Raw genomic sequence first — 19,794 nt, 5'->3', positions numbered from 1 at the left:
GAATAAAAGTTTTGTGGACAGCAGATATCAAGACCTTAACTACATAATAAAAATGTTTGGTCAAAATATTTTAGACCTACAACCTTTACTTTGAAATTTCTATATATGTAAATTATTTCCCTAAGCATAGATCATTGTAATGGAAAGAGTTAGTTTTTAAATTTTCAAATTAAAAGCCTATATATTCTAATAGTGTAGTGTATATATCTGTGTATGTGTGTGTATGTGTGTGTGTGTGTATATACTAATAGCAGTATATTACCACAGTATTATATATACCAATTAGATAATATATGAAATATTATATAAATATTATATATTATACAAACACTATGCTACATGCTATATAAATATCAAACAATATATAACACATAAATATTATATAATGTGTAATTATGTATAATTATACTTATTGTGCTGCTCGTAATTAATAATTGGTAACACTGTTTAACTGACTTGACTCATATTGACTGTGATGTGCCAGCCGTCTCTCTGTGGCATTTAGTTAACAGAGTATTTTACTGTTTTTCCACTGACACTAGATAGGCTTCTTGGTGCTGAGTCATTCCCCATTCTCTTCTTAAGTACTCAAAAGAGGCTGTATGGAAAAACTGCCACGTCTGTTGAGTGTGCTATAGCTCTTCAAAACTGTTTTCAATCCGTGTGCCTGTGTGTGTGTGTGTGTGTGTGTGTGTGTTATATGTTGTATTAAGCATGGACTTTGAAGGACATGAGAATTTAAGATTTAGAAGAAACCATAATAAATTTATGTGAATAGAGTTCCGTTTTCCAACTTATTCATGTTTAAAATTAGATCTACATTTCTGTTGTAGTTTACAATAAGTCAGTTTTTTTTTCTGTAATTTCGCTACTGAATTATTAAAAAGAGGTACAGACTAATGTGCTGTTTGGGGTTTATCTACCCTTTGTTGAGTTAGCAGTAGGTCACTTTACATCATAGTTTGAGTTAATCACTTATTTTTGGCTTGTTTCCATTTCTTAATCTGTGTTGTAAGAAAATATGCTAATATTACTGGATTTATATATTGCCCCTTTTCTTAAGGATTCTGTGTGCTAAATTGTCCTGTCCACCCCTTTCCTTTCCTAGTAGACACTGGTAAGACGAGGCATGGAAAGGCTCAGTGCTTTGTTTACTTAAGAGTCTGGCCTGCTGATGTTCTGACCATGGGACTGTAACAGACACGGGCACACCACTCAGCTTATTCAGAGTCTAAGACATCTTTAAAGCATTTTACAGAATGCAGATCTTCAGACTGGCTTCTTTTGTTCCTAGCAACTATGGTGAGATTTTTCATTCCCATATTTCTAATACCTCTTCTTTACCAAGAGCATATGTGGTGAGCTGGCGTGTTTGAAAAGAGGTTAACCATCATTTGGGGGTTGTGAATGAGAGCAAGATTGTGAGGTCCGATGGCGAAGGAACTTGGTTTCATCCTTGCCCATGCAGACGAGATAGCTGGACATTGTGTGCCTGAAAACTAAAACTGAGCCTAATCGATTACTTCCAGGCTGTGCATTCTCCCACTTACTTCATTTCCTGTCCCAAGTGAATATATAAATGTTCAAATGATTAAAATTTAATTAGTGATGAGGAAGGGATGCTGTGTGTTGAGTTAATCACTTATTAGATAATTGCTCTCAAAAATAGAATATTGAAGAGAGCTTTTCCTTAAAAAAGTCCTGGACAACTCAATAGTTGGACAAAGTCAAAGAACTATCCTCAGAGATATTTTAGAATAGTCACTTCATGGAGGAAGTATTTCGTTAGCTACAGATATACTGAAATACCAGCAGCCATGGCCTTGCTGAAAGGAGGGCACATTATCGTACATTTAAGAACCTTTTGGCCTGATACTGAGTGTTCCTCCCTGCCCCCCCACCCCCGCTCCCCACATCTTGACATGACTCATTCTTTAGTCCTTAGTTCAGCCCCTTGACCTTCACAGACCACCCACCCTTTCCAAGGTCATTTTCTGCTGTCCTTCTTCAACTTTAGCCTCTCTTACATTCTCTATTATTGCAAAGTGTTTTGTATGGTTTTTACATTTGTTTCTCTTTTTTTTTTTTTTTTTTTTTTTAAAGAAGATTTATTTATTTATGTATACAGTGTTCTGCTTGCATGTGTCCCTTCAGGCCAGAAGAGGGCACCAGATCTCATTACAGATGGTTGTGAGCCACCATGTGGTTGCTGGGAATTGAACTCAGGACCTCTGGAAGAACAGCCGGTGCTCTTAACCTCTGAGCCATCTCTCCAGCCCTGTTTCTCTTTTCTAGAATGGGGTTTCTGTTAGTTCTCTTTGTCTTAGTCAACACTGGTCCCTTGTTCTAGAATGGTGGGCCTTTGATGAGTTTTAGTTGAACGGAGGATTTCACTCTTCTACATTACATACATTTTTGTCTTGGTATAAAAGTTCTCTCCCCACCCCTGTGACTTATTTTCTGCCACGATTCAGTGTGTATACAGTATGGTTGGTATGGCCCTTAGGCCCAGGTGGAGGGGCCCTTGTATTGGTCAGGTTTACAGAGCCTTGACTGGACATGTCTCCATTTGTGCTCTTCTTCACAGGATCTAGTCTGTGGAGCTGAGACTCAATGCCTCACCTTACCTCACTGTACCTTCCTTTACCTGACTTTCATGCCAGACCGTGTTCTCAGAACTGAGTATCTCATAGTAACTATAAAGTTTCTCCCACAGCCATGTGGAACTCCTCCATGGCTTTGTTTGCTGGGATGATCCATGTAACTGACCTGTATATTCATAAGTAGAGACTGTAGGTTGCATATAGGTGGTTGGCTGAGGATATGGACCGGGTTCCTTGGGGTCTGGGTTAGAGGCCCTGGTAGGGAGAAAAGAGATGTTGATAGCTTAGGTGTCTAAGATCCTGAAGTTGAGTTTAGTATTCTGCATTATTATGATGGTGTGTATTGCCAAACTCTAGAGGCTAAATCATGTTTTAGTTAGTAATCTTGTTAGCTTGATGACTAACTTCATAATATTTAGATACTTATTACGTGGGTCTTCATTTGTTCCAGGGCACGGATGCCTTGGGGAGCTTCATGTCAACATTGTGTTTGAGACCTAGATTCCTTAAAACTCAAAAAGACCAGTTCTTGTTCTGGAACTTGGCCATATTGGAAGGGATTAGCAGATTGTTATTGAAAGTGACTGTCAGCACACCTCATGTGCAAGAAAAAAACAAAAACAAAACAAAAAATGCTAATTCAATTCTGTCCCAATATTTTATTATGAAAAATTTCAAACATACTGTAAAGAAATGGGAGAATTTTACTATGAGTATTTACATATACAGCACTTAGATTTTTATCATTAAAATGTTCCTGTCCTTGCTTTATCACAGACCAGATTCCACTTCAATTCATTATATTTATTTATTTATTTATGCTTGTCAAAATAAATTGCTGATACTAGTATATTTGTCTTAAATATATAAGCGTGAGAATTCACTTTTAATAAGGAAGGATAAACCTATGTTTAAATTACTAATATTTTAAAAGCAAACAAATTTCCCTACAGTTACTGTCTTCACTGTTCTCCGGTGAGTTTACATATTCACCCTGTGCCAGTACATGGTGATCATATCCAATTTTGCTCAGGTAAATAGGGTACTGTGACTATGAAGATGAGTTTGAATGATTCATTTCCTTCAGAAACAGATTCCAACTTGGAACTACAAGCCACACACACACGGAGAGTTGGAACTCCAGGTGATAAGCAGCAGCCTCTGCTCAATGCTCCCTTTTAGCAGATACTCCACTTCGCAGCGTTTGCTGATTTCCATTGGTACACGTTCCTAAGAATTTTCCAATAGCCTTCTGCTGTTCTGCTGGTGAATATCCCCCACTCACCCCAGCTCCTCTCCTGCCCATGCTCCTGGCCTGGAACATTTAATAATTCTTTCTTAGATGGAAAGTTTTAGACTCCTGAGAGTTTCCTATCTTTTCTTTCCACCCTTGGCTGTGTCCCAATCTACAGTGAAAGAAAACCTTTTCCTCTACTAACTTAATTGATAGAAATCAACAGGAGAAATATAAGAGATCATGAAATAGCAAGTAATTCCACGATAGCCAGGAGTAACTTAAAGGGGTGGTGGTATTTAAGGCTTCAAAGGATGAACGGTTCTGACGAGTCTTATTTATGCATTTACGTTTAGACTGTTTTACTGGAGTGGGGTTGGGGCTGGAATCCTGGCAGCTGACTCTGTCTTTGGTCAGATAACAGTAATTCAGATAAGATTTCTTTCTGTCCCTGCTTCTGGATTTCTGGTTCTTTTAGCAACCCACGTGGTATCTCTGTGGAGTTGGGCAGAGATGCTAACGGTTGGCTGGTGGTGTAGCTCCTAGAGGCCCCAGGGCCCCACTGGAAATGTTACAATGGAGTTGAGTCTGCAGAAGAAAGAGACCTCCTGACAGAGATGGTGCTTAAGCTGATGTTTGAAGGATCAGTCTGAGCTGAATAACAGAGTGGATTATTTAAATATGATGGGTTGTTGCACCTTTGTTCAGGTCTTCGTAGTTCTATACTTTGCTAAGAAGTCCAGAGCTGATCAGAGAAGAAGTGGTAGGGAACTAGGTAGGGTAGTAAAATACTTATCTCCATCCATCAGCCCAGTACTGGTATGGATTGAAAGAAGACTAGAAGAAGGCAGGAGAGAAAACATACGTGATAGTTAACCACCAAATGTCTGTCTCAGGCAAGTGACTTGGGTAGCGTGAGAAAGAGGAATGCTTTAGGGACAATATAAAAATATGAATTTAGAACTGCAGGGGCGACATGCAGATGGCAATGTTGACGGTTAGGTATGGGCCAGCAACTAAAGAGAATGATTTGGGTAATAATACACATTTTAAGAAAGTAGAAAGAGTTTTATACATTCTGGTGTGCTTTTTGTGCATCTGATTTAGTTTGTTTGGGTTGCTATAACAAAACACGGCAGGCTATATAATTTACAAACCGGAGAAATGCATTACTCACAGTTTGGAAGCTATTAAGTCCAGGACCAAGGCCCTAGCAGCCATGGTGTTTGTGAGAACCCATTCCTCATAGATGGAGCAGTTCAGTAGCAAAAAGACAACAAAGGATATGAATAGTCATTTGTCCAAAGAAAATATGCAAATAAGTAGGGTCCATGTAACTTTGTTCAGAATCACTTGCCATTTGGACATGCCAGTCAGAGTCACAGTAAGATACCAGATAGAACCCAGTAAGATCTTTTAAAAAAATACATTTTTTAATTAAAATATATCACTTTCCCCTTTTCTTTTTCTCCTTCTACTCCCTCCCATGTTTCCTCCCTCCCATCCTTTCCCTCAAATTGATAGAAAGAGGCAAACTTTTTTTATCATTTACAAAATAATATTTTTATTAATTCTTTGAGAATTTCAATATATCTTGATTATATTCATCCCCCTAAGCTCACCCAGATCCACCCCCACCCACCTAGTGGCCAAACTTCATGTTTTTTCTTCCTCTCTTTCCCTTCCTCCATCCTCCATCTCTTTTTTTAGGGGTTGAGTGTGGTCAAAACTCATAGTATGAAATTTTCTTTCTTTCCCTTTATTGAAAATAAATAAATAAATAAATCATATAGCCCAATTGTGGTTTCCCCTCCCTCTGCTCCTTCCCAGTTCCTCCTCATTTCCCATCCTTTCTGAATCCACTCCCTTTCTGTCTCTCATTAGAAAACAGACAGGCTTCCAAGGGATAATATATAATGTGATATAATAATATAATATGATATATGATAAAACAAAAACTAACACACCAGAGTTGGACAAGACAAACAGAAGGAAAAGAGGCCAAGAGAAGGCACAAGAGTCAGAGACCCACTTGTTCGCACTCTCAGGAATCCCATCAAAACACTAAACTGGAAGCCAAAATATGTACGCAGAGGACCTGGCTGCAGACCCGTGCAGACCCTGGGCATGCTGCCTCAGTCTCTGAGTTCATGTGTGCATTGGTCCATGTTGATTTAGAGGGCCTTGTTTTCTTGGTGTCCTCCATCCCATCTGGCTCTTACATTCTTTCTACTTCCTCTTCTGTGGGGTTCCCTGAGCCCTTCCCCTCTCTTTCTTTTTCTTTAGAATTTTTAATTGAAAGTAAATTTTCATGCAATATTTTCTGATCACACTTTCCACTCACTCATCTCCTCCCAGATCCTCTCCACTATCCAGTTCCATGCTTTCTTTCTCAATCATTCTGTAGAAAACAAACAGGCAAATAAACAAGCAAGAATAAATCCAAACAAACAACTACAAAAAAGAAAAGCATGAGAAACACATATGTACCTGCACATGCGTGCGCGCACGCGCACACACACACACACACACACACACACACACACACACACCCCATAAAATTGGACATCATATAAGCAAAAGACCTGCAAGGTAAAAAATGTCCAGAGAGAGGATTATGAGACAAAAAAAAAATCCTCTAAAATATTACTGAGTTTGTTTTGAGTTGACCATCTACTGCTGGGATGGGGCCTGCCCTTTAGTGTGGTTTGTATACCCAGTGAGACTCCATTGGAGAAGACGTAAGTCTTCCTTTGTGAGCAGTTGACAACCAGAGATAGCTTTTTGGTTGGGGATGGAAGTTCATGTCAATTTCTCCTCTCAGTGCTGAGGCCCTGTGTGCTTGGATCTGTGTGGGCCTGTGCATGCTGCCACATTCTTTTTGAGTTCATATGTGTGTCAGCCTGTTGTGTCTGGAGGCACTGTTCCCTTGGTATCTTCCAGACTCACTGGCTCTTACAGTCTTTCTGACTCCTCTTCTGCATAGCTCCCTGAACCCTGAGGGGAGGACTGAATGTTTCAAGGTCTCTCACTCTTTGTACATTGTCCAGTTGTGGGTCTCTGTATTTGTTCCCATCTGCTGCAGGAGGAAGCATCTCTGATGATGGCTGAGCAAGGCACTGATCTATGGGTGTAGCAGAATGTCATTAGGAGCCATGTTATTGCTATGTTCTTTTAGCAGAACAATAGTATTTGGTTCCTTAGTGTTAGCTGTCCCTTCCTTACCCTCTCTCATCGCCCTCTGCATTATCTTCTCATTTGAGTTTCTCTCCCTTACACTCTCTTAAATCAATAGAAAAGGACCATCTTTTTAAAAATCTCCTCTCGAGAATTTATCAGATAGTATTTATTTATTATAACTTGAAGTGACTTACTTCTGAGTTTGTTTCAGTAAAGCAGCTTTATGGGTCATTGAGATTTGTTACCATCTTAATTGCCAGGTGATATTTCAGTGACAAGACAATTCTTCCGCATGCACATCAATGATATTTCAGTGTCTTCTGAGAGCGTCTGTAGGAGTCAGTGATGTAATCAGATTCCTGCAGCATGCCGGGGTGGGTGAGGTATTGAGACTTTGCCAGCCCTAGAGTTGGAGTCCAGAGTGGAGAGTAGACAGACATTAATCACATAACATGGGAACAAATAATACCGGTGTTATTTGCAAGTCTAAATAAGCAGGAACCATAAAGGTAATGCAGATGATGCTGAGAGGGGGTGTGGCCTGGTGGTCAGGGAGGCTTGCCCAAGGAGGACAGCTGGAGTGAGCAAACAGTGTGAGTGAGAGATGGAAGTCGTGGTCCAGAGCAGTGTAGAGGCACTAACAAAGGGGGGGGTCTTAGGCAGCTAAACCGAAGACCTTTGAGGATGTGTTAGCAGAGGGAGACAAGTTACCCCAAATTGATGTTTAACTTTTAGCGTCATGTCACCAGCTTTGTTCAGGAGTTATCACAGGTTCAGTGCTGAAAGGAAATATAAATGCCAGCTTTACAAAACCTGTCGGTAATGCTTAGCTTTCTTTTAAGAGTTTCCCATCAACAAGTTTCCTTTGGAGCTAAAATTTATTGCCAAGTGGTCTATTGTCTCTCTAGTAGTGGGTAGATATGCAGATATCTTTATAAGGGGCACCCAGGCTGGCTTTCATGCTTCTACCTCCTTTTGGCAGATACATGAAAGTTTGGCTAATAAAAGATTGAAACTCTTGCAGTGTAAGCAAATAAAAATATATATATTTTTCAGAAAGACTTCATTTTTTTTTAAACTAGGGGGGCAAAACCTACAAGCATTTTGATTGTTTTTTCCAGATAGGGTTTCACTGTGTAGTGCTGGCTGTCCTGGAACTCATTCTGTAGGCCAGGCTGGCCTTGAACTCACAGAGATCTGCCTGCCTCTGCCTCACAGGTGCTGGAATTAAAGGCGTGCACCACCATCATCCAGTTCCACAAGCATTGTTTTTAACAGTGAGTTTTACATGCACTGTGCTTTGTTCGAAGGCTAACTATACACTGCTTTATACAGCCTGAGATAATTACATTTGTATTGATCGTATTCTGCTGAGGGATAGGCTGCTGTCTTGGTCTTTTATTGTCAGTCTCTTGGCAAGGATTTAGTGAGCCTTAGTCAACTGTCTTTTGTTGTGCTAATGACAAATGGGCAGTAACTCTAATTATCCTGTAAAGTAAGCAATGGTAAATAAAACTGATATAATAATAGAAATTTTAATGTTACAGTAGTCTCTGTGAGCACATTCTTAGAACTCCAGCCTCAGATAGCAGGGTTTGTGCTGTGTCTTAGCCAGGACTTTCTGCAATTGCATTAGACCAGGGCGAGCTAGGGGGAAAATGGAGTGCATGCTATTTCTCAGGTAAAAATAAATTTTGACCATATGAACATTTACAAATTAGGAAAGTTGTTAGATTTATTTTGACTTTACTGAATGGTAAAATTACAAATGAAGCCGGGCGTTGGTGGCGCACGCCTTTAATCCCAGCACTCGGGAGGCAGAGCCAGGCGGATCTCTGTGAGTTCGAGGCCAGCCTGGGCTACCAAGTGAGCTCCAGGAAAGGCGCAAAGCTACACAGAGAAACCCTGTCTCGAAAAACCAAAAAAAAAAAAAAAAAAAAAAAAAAAAAAAAATTACAAATGAAAATCTTATATTTGTGTCTAGATCAGCAAACTGATTGGTTATCTGTTTTTGTCAGCCTGTAAGCAAAAAGTAGTTTCCACATAAAATAATTATAAAAGAATAATCTTTCACAGCATGTGAGCATAATATGACATTAAATTTTCTCTGGCCATGAATAAGGTTTTATTGGGGTGCTGTCAAGCCTATTCATTTAGGTAGTGTCTTTGCAGCTTTCAAGTGAGAGGTAAGATTGAACAGTGTGACAGAGTCTGTCTGGCCAATGAAAACCAGGGCTGCTTACACTGCAGCCCCATCTAGCTAGCTCTTCTGCAAGAATGGGAAGTATTTAGGTCATTCAGATACCAGCAGTGACTTTAAGAGAGGAACAGCACAAGCATGGCTTGAACTGAGCAGAAGAAAACATCTGGCAGAGTAAGAACACTGACATTTGCTCCATCCACTCATTTGCTTCCTAGGATTCCATTAGCACTGATTCAGGCTGTTTTACAGGAACCAGTACAGAGAGGTTCAATGACTTGCCTCAAGTTAGGACTGAAAACAAGCTGGTTGAGTTGATTTTCACAAGTCACACTGTATGTAGCTTCCATTGAATGTATTCTATTCTTGAGTAAGAGGCAAGGATACGGGTGAAAATCCCTGATTTGAAAATCTGAAGTTGAAAATGACATGCCACTACAAATGGAAAATTTCACACCATGAAACTTGCACAAAATTATTAAACTATTACGTAAAATTACCTTTTGACTATGCATACCAAATGTATTTGAAACATAAATGAATTTCATATTTAGACCTGGATTCTGTCCCGCAAGTAATCTCATCTTGTTTATGTAGCTATTCCCATACCAGAACTCAAGTGATTCTGTTCCTAAGCATTTTAGATAAGGCTGTTCAATGTGTCTTCTCCTTTGGAGGGACCCTGATTGCTTCTTCTCCCTTAAGGAATTCTAAGGTACAATATGGTTGTACTTGTAAGAGCTTAACTTGAAGTTGAAATTATTTTAGTGACTATTTTAGTTTTTTATATTTTTGATATCATACAATAGGTTCTCCACTCATAAAGCACAAACTACTTGCTATTTTAAACTATATATATACATATATACATATACACATATATTAATATGTATTTGAGTGTTTCATTTGCATTTATGTATGTATGTATGTATGTGTACCATGTGCATGGAGTCCTGAGGAAGACACAAGACGGCATTAATTCTGGAACTGGAGTTACAGACAGTTATGAGCTGCCATGTGGGTTCTGGGAACTGAACCCCAGAGCCTCTGCAAGAGCAGCCAGTACTCTTAACCACTGAGCCATCTCTTCAATTCTGTTTTCAAGTTTGGAAATTGTTGAGTATGCAGCTCTAATGGGCCTGGAGCTCACTACATTGTAGACCAGGCTGGACTTTTTTTTTTTTTTTTTTTGGTTTTTTCGAGACAGGGTTTCTCTGTGTAGCTTTGCGCCTTTTTCCTGGAACTCACTTGGTAGCCCAGGCTGGCCTCGAACTCACTGAGATCCGCCTGCCTCTGCCTCCCGAGTGCTGGGATTAAAGGCGTGCGCCACCACCGCCCGGCATTCAGGCTGGACTTTTAACTCTTGGGCAGTAATACTCCTGTTTCTCGTTCCCAAGAACTGGGATCACAGTTTGTATCACCATGTACAGCAAGTATCTGATATTTTAAAAGCAGACCTCAAATGTGTTTTCTGTTGTTTATATTTAGTTTATGACTGATTCAATAATTTTTCCTTGTGGTTGTTTTTATTATTTTTGCCACATTCAGAGTCAATATCCTCGAGTAGCTTCCTATAGCCTTAGCATCAAATCCTAAGGCTGCTTAAAGTCCTGCCTGATCCAGGCCACTGCCCTGTCAGTGTCACCCAGTTCTGTGCTTTCCCTCACTGACCCAGTGCACTTCCTCTCCAGTGCTGTGAGCTCCTCCCTCACTGATGCAGTGCACTTCCTCTCCAGTGCTGTGAGTTCCTCCCTCACTGATGCAGTGCACTTCCTCTCCAGTCTCTCCAGTGCTGTGAGTTCCTCCCTCACTGATGCAGTGCACTTCCTCTCCAGTGCTGTGAGCTCCTCCCTCACTGATGCAGTGCACTTCCTCTCCAGTCTCTCCAGTGCTGTGAGCTCCTCCCTCACTGATGCAGTGCACTTCCTCTCCAGTGCTGTGAGCTCCTCCCTCACTGATGCAGTGCACTTCCTCTCCAGTGCTGTGAGTTCCTTCCTCACTGACCCAGTGCACTTCCTCTCCAGTGCTGTGAGCTCCTCCCTCACTGACCCAGTGCACTTCCTCTCCAGTGCTGTGAGCTCCTCCCTCACTGACCCAGTGCACTTCCTCTCCAGTGCTGTGAGCTCCTCCCTCACTGATGCAGTGCACTTCTTCTCCAGTCTCTCTAGTGCTGTGAGCTCCTCCCTCACTGACCCAGTGCACTTCCTCTCCAGTGCTGTGAGTTCCTCACTCACTGATGCAGTGCACTTCCTCTCCAGTGCTGTGAGTTCCTCCCTCACTGATGCAGTGCACTTCCTCTCCAGTCTCTCCAGTGCTGTGAGCTCCTCCCTCACTGATGCAGTGCACTTCCTCTCCAGTGCTGTGAGTTCCTCCCTCACTGATGCAGTGCACTTCCTCTCCAGTCTCTCCAGTGCTGTGAGCTCCTCCCTCACTGATGCAGTGCACTTCCTCTCCAGTGCTGTGAGTTCCTCCCTCACTGATGCAGTGCACTTCCTCTCCAGTCTCTCCAGTGCTGTGAGTTCCTCCCTCACTGACCCAGTGCACTTCCTCTCCAGTGCTGTGAGTTCCTCCCTCACTGACCCAGTGCACTTCCTCTCCAGTGCTGTGAGCTCCTCCCTCACTGACCCAGTGCACTTCCTCTCCAGTGCTGTGAGTTCCTCCCTCACTGATCCAGTGCACTTCTTCTCCAGTCTCTCCAGTGCTGTGAGTTCCTCCCTCATTAATCGGCTTAACTTGTTTTTAAGTTTTCCCAATGAACCAAGCTTTCTTCTGCTTTTATCCATACTACTATTTATGCCAAAAGCATTCTTCTGACACCATTGTTCTAGCTCATGTTGATTTTTGCCTCAGTACCTGTCATTTCTCCACAGACCTTCTTCCCGAATTGAGGCTTCTTTTCTTCCCCTACATGACCTCTTATCTCTGTTTATTTTCTATCACTTATCACAATTCATAATATTTGCAAGAGGTTTGTTACTTTTCTGCCTACCTATCTCACTATATTATTGTTTAGTTCCTCAAGAGAAGGGGCCATGAGACTTGTTTCTTTTTTTTGATCTTTATACAGGGCATAGTGCCCACCATGTACCAGTCCTTCAGTAAATCTCTGTGTAATGAATGAATGAAAGCAATCTACCTTCAGTGCTCCTGTTTAGTCTGAGACCTCATCACAGTGAAATACTGTAGCTGCCTCCTAAACTAAAAGCCCTCTCAAATTTCTTTTATGCTCCTAATTCCATCCTGCCAGATTGATTTTATGAAATACTACATCGATAGACTCATTTGCTTCCTCAAGATCCTACAACAGTGGCAGATTGCCCACTGAACCAAGTCCAAACTCCTCGGCTTGTTTTTAAAGCTCTCCCAGTCATAATCTTTTACTTCATTTCACATAACTCTTTACTTTTATAGGCTAGCCTCATTCATAAGCCATCAATATTTATTCTAAATGCTCGCTATCTTCCAGCATTCATAAGAAGGCCTGCAGCTTCCCTGCCTCCTTCAATAAATCCAACCCTTCAGTGCTTGATTTCCCACGCAGCTACTGCTCGCTCTACATTAGAACTTAGATTTGGACCGTGTACTTGAATAGATTCTTCAGTGTAAATCTTGCTTTTACAACAAAAAGCCATTGTGAAAGTTTTGCCTCAGAAGAACAATAAGAAGCAGAGCTCAGTTTAAACAGAGTATTCTCTAGAATCGTATGAAGTGCTGCCATAAGATTATCTGTTTGAGGGGTAGAGATAGTTGGAAATGTAGACCACTTCTGTCTTAGGTATTAATTGGGACATTTGATAACAGTGAAAAAAGTCAGATTTTATCTTTATTAAATTTCATTGAGCCTCAGATTTTTGTGACCTATGACTTGGAGAATTACTTATAAAATTAAAGGTATGGATTCTATTAATTCAGAATTTGTGATAATACTAAGGCTGTATTCTTTCTGTAAGAAACACATTGGATAAAAAATTATTGTAGAAACATTCTTATAGTTCATAAGAAGACATTTAGTATTCAGTTGATTATAATTCTTAATATTTTAAAAATAGAACATTTACTAGACCTTAATTTTTTCCCCAGTCCTAGAGATGGACTCCTGGCCTTGGTAAGCACTCTGCCACAAGCTCCACCCACAAGCTCCACCCACAAACTCCACCCACAAGCTCCACCCACAAGCTCCACCCACAGCTCTTTGAGTCAGTGACACTGAATTCGTGTTTTTATTCATAACAAAGCTCACCACCTCTGTTTTATAGAATATTTTAAAGCAGGTCAATCTTAGCATTCATTCAAATGTATGACTTACTAGGTCATTTTAATTAATTAGTGAATTTAACTTCTTGAGTCCTTTGAAACTCTGGACAAGTTTAGAATGCCTTGGTTACCAAGGCAGACATTACATCGTCTCAAAAGAAAAGTCTTTTTAAACTACTTTTGACAGTGCACACCACTACAATTCATTAATTTACTTTGATTTTTTTATTATATCAAATACTTGAGGTAAAGTAAATTTATTTTGCTTTAAATTTATGTTACAGATTATATGGGGGCATATATTATGTGTTTTGTAATCTGTTTTATACATTCAATTCCTTTGTTAACTTTGTTCACAAAATGTATTCCTCTTAGTTGCATGAGATACATTGTTTCATGTAATGAACTTGCCTGAAGTTACCTGCTAATGAGTGGCAGAACAGGAACCGGAAAGCCACACCCGACTCTTGAGACCATGGCTCTGACCAGTGTGCTTTCCTCTTTACAGCTGCAATGTAGAATAATGAATGAGTGCAGTGATAAAGGTCTGTCCATGGATGAGTGGACAGTTTTTCGTTGTCCTTGATAGTCTTGAGCATGCAATGCTGGCTGATAGCAGAATCATGAATGGGCATGATGGAGCATAGAATTGTAAGTACCCAGAAGACTGCCAAATATTGTTCCAAGCTTTAGATAAATCATCTCAATTAATCTCCAAAGCAACCACAGAAAGTTAGTAAGTAGTCTTATTCCTCACTTCTGAAGGACAGGAACGGAGGCTCCGTGCAGGTTTCCTGTCTTATTTTTCCCAGGGAGCCTGGGCTAACCTTATCTCTGTTCTTTCAGATATTAAAAGTCATTTCTTCTCGCTTTAAAAGGATTTAAGGGATGCCTTATTTGCCTGTGATGATTTTCTTATAGCTAACAACTTTTAGACTTGTCATTACAGGTCTCACAGTGTGGCTGCATTCTGATTCCAGTCTTAGTAGTCACATACTGGCTCAGGGTCATTATGAGGATTCTGGTTCTCACTTCTGTAGTAGAACTTAACACAAATGGATCACTGTGTTGAAGCATGCATGTCCTAGAGTTATATATTCCAGGGTTTTATTAAACATGTGTCAGTTCATTTATAGATGCTGGGTTATAAAAATGCATACATGAGAACTTAGGCTATTTTACAGGTTTTTTTCTTCATAATTCCTTTTATGTCTCATGTTAACCTACACTCTTCATACACACATACACACACCACACACACACACACACACACACACACACACACACAGATTTTATTTATTTATGTATGTGTATGTTTGCGTGCCTGTGTGGAGATCAGAGGACAACTCACGAGAATTGATTCTCCCTTTACCACATGGTCCCCAGGGATAGAACTCTGTAGGGCTTAGTGGAAAACATCCTTAGCCACAGAGCCTTCTTGCTGGCCCTTAGTTGTGTTCTTACCTTGTGGGTCAGCAGAAGAATACCGTGCCTGTCTGTAGCTGTGGTTTGATCACCCTGTTATCAGCCTCTAAAGGCAGTGCAGGAGAATGAAGACGGCTTTAAAAGCCCAATCCTTGCCCACCTGAGGAATCATATCCAGTTTCCAATGAACTATTAATACCTATTATTTATATTTAGCAAATTTTATTTTATTTTTTCCATTGTTTTTCCCTGTTTCATTATTTAGTGTCTTCAGGGACAAATGTCTCACAATATCTTTGACAGTTCATAATTTAGACTTTATTCAAGTGTCTGGAAAGATTATATTAACCACCCCATTTCACTTTCCTATCAGTTTGGGTGTGTGTTTGAATTTTATATCCTGGTGTGAAAGAACCAGATATTGCTGTCTCCAGAAAAGATAGACTTACATTCAATGTTTAAAGTATTTGTTAATACTAAAATTAGAGTGTTTTTATTTATTTAAACATTTATTGCTTTACTCCTGAATATCAACCAGTGATTTAAACTCATTGGACCTCCTGAAAGTGTCCCGTACCATGTTGGTTCCCTCAGAGCTCTCCAGACTCTGCATTTGGAGACCTGTGTCCCTGGCTTAGGAGGCAGGGTAATCAGGAATCACAAGGTAGTGTGGGAAGTGTGTATATAGAATGTGAATGTGTGAAGAGTGTGAGAAGTGGAGAAGGGGGCGGAGGGCAGGTCTTAAAGGGTCTAATGTGTGGTGTGCTAAACATTGAGACATTATCTGTTGCAGGATATTTGCTCACACTGTGACTATCCGAGACTGTGAATTAAGGTAACCCTGAATCAGGGTGGAGCCACTGACTAGCTGACCAGAATTAGCCATGGAGAAGCCAGGAATTTGGATAGAGAAGACAAAAAGGAAGGAAAGGCTGGGACTAGAGTTTGGCATTCCTTTTGGTTTTGGGATGAGTAAGGAGACATGTCTCTTGCTGGATCGCCAGCCAAAAAGCCAGGTCAATTGTTTGCTTCTTGGCTTCTCTGATCTAGCAGATTTTCACCCCCACATCTGACTTCCGAGTCTTTGTTGGTAAATAGAACAATAGCGGCTTCATTTAAACTTAATATTGTGCCCACAGCAGAGCCAGGGCCGCTGGACTGGAAGGCCCTCCAGGCCATGGCCTAAGTGGCTGGTAGGGCGCTGACCGGGGGCTGAGGGGCTGCAGATGGTAATTAAAATACTAGTAGATCCATGTGCAGCTGCTAAGCCAACAGAAGAACATCAATTATCCATTGGTCAGTGGAGTTACTACATGTTTTTAATTCAGATATACAGATTTGTGGCTAGGTAAGAGCTTCTTGAAGAAATCTGGAGAATATCGTGGGAAGACCAGATATATGGATAAGCAATTTTGATGACCCAAGAAAAAGGAGACATGATAAGACCTTAAACTAAAGAAGTAGTGGTAAGGAGATAGGAGGAAGGAATATACTCCAGAAGTATTTTAGAGATAGAGTTGGCCAGATTTAGTGGCTGCTCTGATGTGGCCAGTGAATACAGAGGTGGAGAGGCGTGTGGTGTTTTAAAATGACTGTACAGCCATGGCACCGTTCCTAGAGACACCGCAGGATGGAAGGGAGTGGTTGGAGTTAGCCCAGTTAAAGTGAGGGGAGAGCAGTGAGTTAAGTTTTAGAAAAGAGTTATTGGAAAATACGGATTTGGAGTTGAGGAGCAGGATTTTTGCCTGACCCCTTCAGCGTAGAGCAAGGACGGTGGGGATAATTGAGAATTTACACTGGGAAGGGCAGGGACCGTCTAATTGAGAAATGAAAACACTGAGGCTAAGATCCTCAGAGAGGATGTCATCATTAACTGGGATGAGGAGACAGAAACAGACTGCTTAGGAATTAAGACCAAGAGGCCCTAGTTTGGCTGGATGCCAGAGGAGGGGAGCATTTTAGGTAAGCGTAGGTGGATAGTAGACACAGGTGCTCCAGATAGCAGCGGCAGATAAACACTAGGATTGTTCACTGAATGGGGGATTCATGGACGTACTGTGGGATTTATGGCTGTTCTGATTTTATGAGGTGTCTGGAGTGGCCTGGGCGAAGTCAAATTGTAGTGGATTGGGGAGTGAGTGGCGAGAAGCATGCTAGCTTTAGCAATAAGCACAAGTGAACTGTTAGTGCACACGACAGCTGGATGACTCTCAGGCAGTTACACTTAGTGGGAAAAAAAAAGCCAGACTCTAAAGGTTTCTTACTGTGTAATTCCAAGTATATCCTTGGAATGGAAAAATTGTAGAAATGGAGAACAGAGGGAGGTTGCCAGTATTTACAGAAAGGGGGGAGAGGTGGGAGAAATGTGGGTGGAATTAGACAAGTGGGACAGAAAGGATCTTTGTACCTAATTCAGTGTCTTCACTGTGGTATACATATTAACCTGTGCAGGTGGCAAAATTCTATAGAACTCATTGTGCGCGAGCACACACACACACACACACACACACACACACACACACACACACACACACACACACAGTGGTGGCAGGTGGGGTTAAGATGGGGACATCTGAGTAAGACAGGTGAATTGCACCCCTGTCAGAATGTCCCCTGGTCGTGCTGTTGTACTGTCGCTCTATAAAAGGTTACCACTGGCCAAAGCGTGCAGGGAATTCTGTGTAGCTTCCTTCCCATCCTTTTCTTTCGTATTCTTTTTATTTTTAATGTTTATGGGTGTTCTGCCTGCATATATATCTGTCTGTGCACCATGTGAGTGTGCTTGGTGTCCATGGAGGCCAGAGGAGGATGTCATATTGCCCAGGACTAGAATTACAGACAATAGTGAGCTGCTAGGAATTGAACTTTGGTCCTCTGGAAGAGCTGCCAGGTTTTGTTTGTTTGTTTGTTTTTGAGACTGGGTTTCTCTGTGTAATAGCTCTGGCTGACCTAGAACTCGCTTTGTAGACCAGGCTGGCCTCGAACTCACAGAGATCTGCCTGCCTCTGCCTCCCGAGTGCTGGGATTAAAGACGTACCATCACCGCCTGGCTGCAGCCTGTGTTCTTAACCTCTGAGCATCTCTCCAGTCACAAGTTTTCTATTTCAGTGTGATTTTATTTTTTAGAAATCACTGTCATGTAAAGTTGTACCATAACACAGCCCCTCCACTGTACCGGCCTCCTGCAGCCCTGTCTGCTAACTTGGATTCTGTACTATTTCTTACAACTTCAAGAGTCTATAATTACCTAAATAAAAATCTCATGGTCCAGCAAGGTTCTTGACATATTCTGAGTTTATAGTAAATGTTCATTAAGGAATGACAGTCATGCCTTATTGACATGGAATAGACAAAAAAAGTTACAGTTTGTTTTGAAACCAAGTTCTGAGGAATCGAAGGTAGTAAGTTTAGATTCCAATTGTGGAATTTCTTTATTAAAGCAGCATTTGTTGGCACTCCTCTTGAGATACTTTGACTAAAAGCTGCTTAACAGTTTAACTGAGAAAGCCTGCAGTGTGCTAGGATGTACCTACCGAGAGTGCTAACTTATTACAAATTACTGTACATCCCCAAGAGGGCACCAGTCTCAATGCAGATCACCCAAAATGGGAAACAAAGAGTTTTCACATTTATATCCTCAGTGAAGAGCCAGCAAGAGAAGGCAGTAAACTGGCATTTCATTCCCTTTTGGAGTCTCCCACCCATCTGTGATAGCTGTAGTAGGCGCAGGAGGTGGCACTGGGACTCGTAGTGTGGACCTACAGAATACATGGCCAGCTGGCGGCACACTTGAATGTAGTGCATCTAGACTGTAGTTATCCAGAATGCTCTTATTTAGAGAATGCCACCTTTGGCACATGTGGGATGTATTGACTAGATCATCAAGACCGCCAGGGGTAAATACATCATGTTATCACTGCACCCAGTATTAATGTAATGTAAAATTCTCAGCACTATTGCAAGTTTATTGAGTAAATATTGTAGACTGCACAGCTGCATGCACACAAAGTTTAACTATATAGTTATTTTTATCTGCCACCAATTGAGATTACAAGCCATAAAAACACTTGGCTCCCAGAAAACAAGCACACATGGGTTAAGTTTCTCTTGGAATGTCCCCTGGCCAGCTGTTTAAGTGCTTGCCAAGTTCTTTGTAAAGTACTGCAGTAGCCTTGGTTTTTCTGATATGTTCCTATGGGTTATTGACTTTACTGGATTTTGTTTTGTTTCTTTTTGCTCTGTGACCCACCATGGTAAATATAATTTCATATAAAGTAAAACTAGGACTGCCAAGATTGCTCAGCAGGTCAAGACAGGGCCTGCTAAGCCCGACCTGAGGTCAGATCCCGGGACCCACGTGATGGGAGAGAGAAGCACCTGCTGAAGGCTGTCCTCTGACATGCACAAGTGCACCCCAGCCCACGTGTCACACACCCGCACAGCCCAGAGAGAAATGCAGACAGATGGTTAGCAAAGGAAAACTAAGCTCTGCTACAAAGAAGGTTGTCCTCCTTTTGTATCTTTATCTAATAGCCTTCATTTAAAAAAATATGCACTTACTGAATAATAAATTCTAGGCATAATTATGGTTCAGCCTTTTCTTTGATAATTTTAATTATTTTCTATAAAATAACTGATTTTTCTTTTTGCTTAATGTGTTATCATTATCTTCAAAATCCAATTTGTGGTACTTTTGTCAGTTTGTAACTTACTGACAAACAGCTTGTAAATTTCTGTTTTGTTGATGAAGAAAGTAAATATTAAGTAGCAAACAAGATGATTATATAAATGTATTGAATTTTGGCACATATGTGGATACTGTAGTTATTTACATCCTTTTCTACCCATTCACATAGGCGCGTGTTCCTCTGTGCTTTATGCAGATGTAGGCGTGCTCA

The 19,794-nt window shown here is 40.9% G+C and overlaps 1 protein-coding gene across 2 annotated transcripts in view; it reads left to right on the top strand.

Moving 5' to 3' along the window:
* Skap2 (src kinase associated phosphoprotein 2) overlaps positions 1-19,794 on the top strand; it is a 161,326-nt gene that overhangs the window by 61,578 nt on the left and 79,954 nt on the right. The window lies entirely within an intron of this gene.

This window comes from Peromyscus maniculatus, chromosome 3 (genome assembly GCF_049852395.1).
Source record: "Peromyscus maniculatus bairdii isolate BWxNUB_F1_BW_parent chromosome 3, HU_Pman_BW_mat_3.1, whole genome shotgun sequence".
NCBI lineage: Eukaryota > Metazoa > Chordata > Mammalia > Rodentia > Cricetidae > Peromyscus > Peromyscus maniculatus.
The sequence above is the reverse complement of the archived record's forward strand: the minus strand, read 5'-3'. Positions and strand labels throughout refer to the sequence as shown.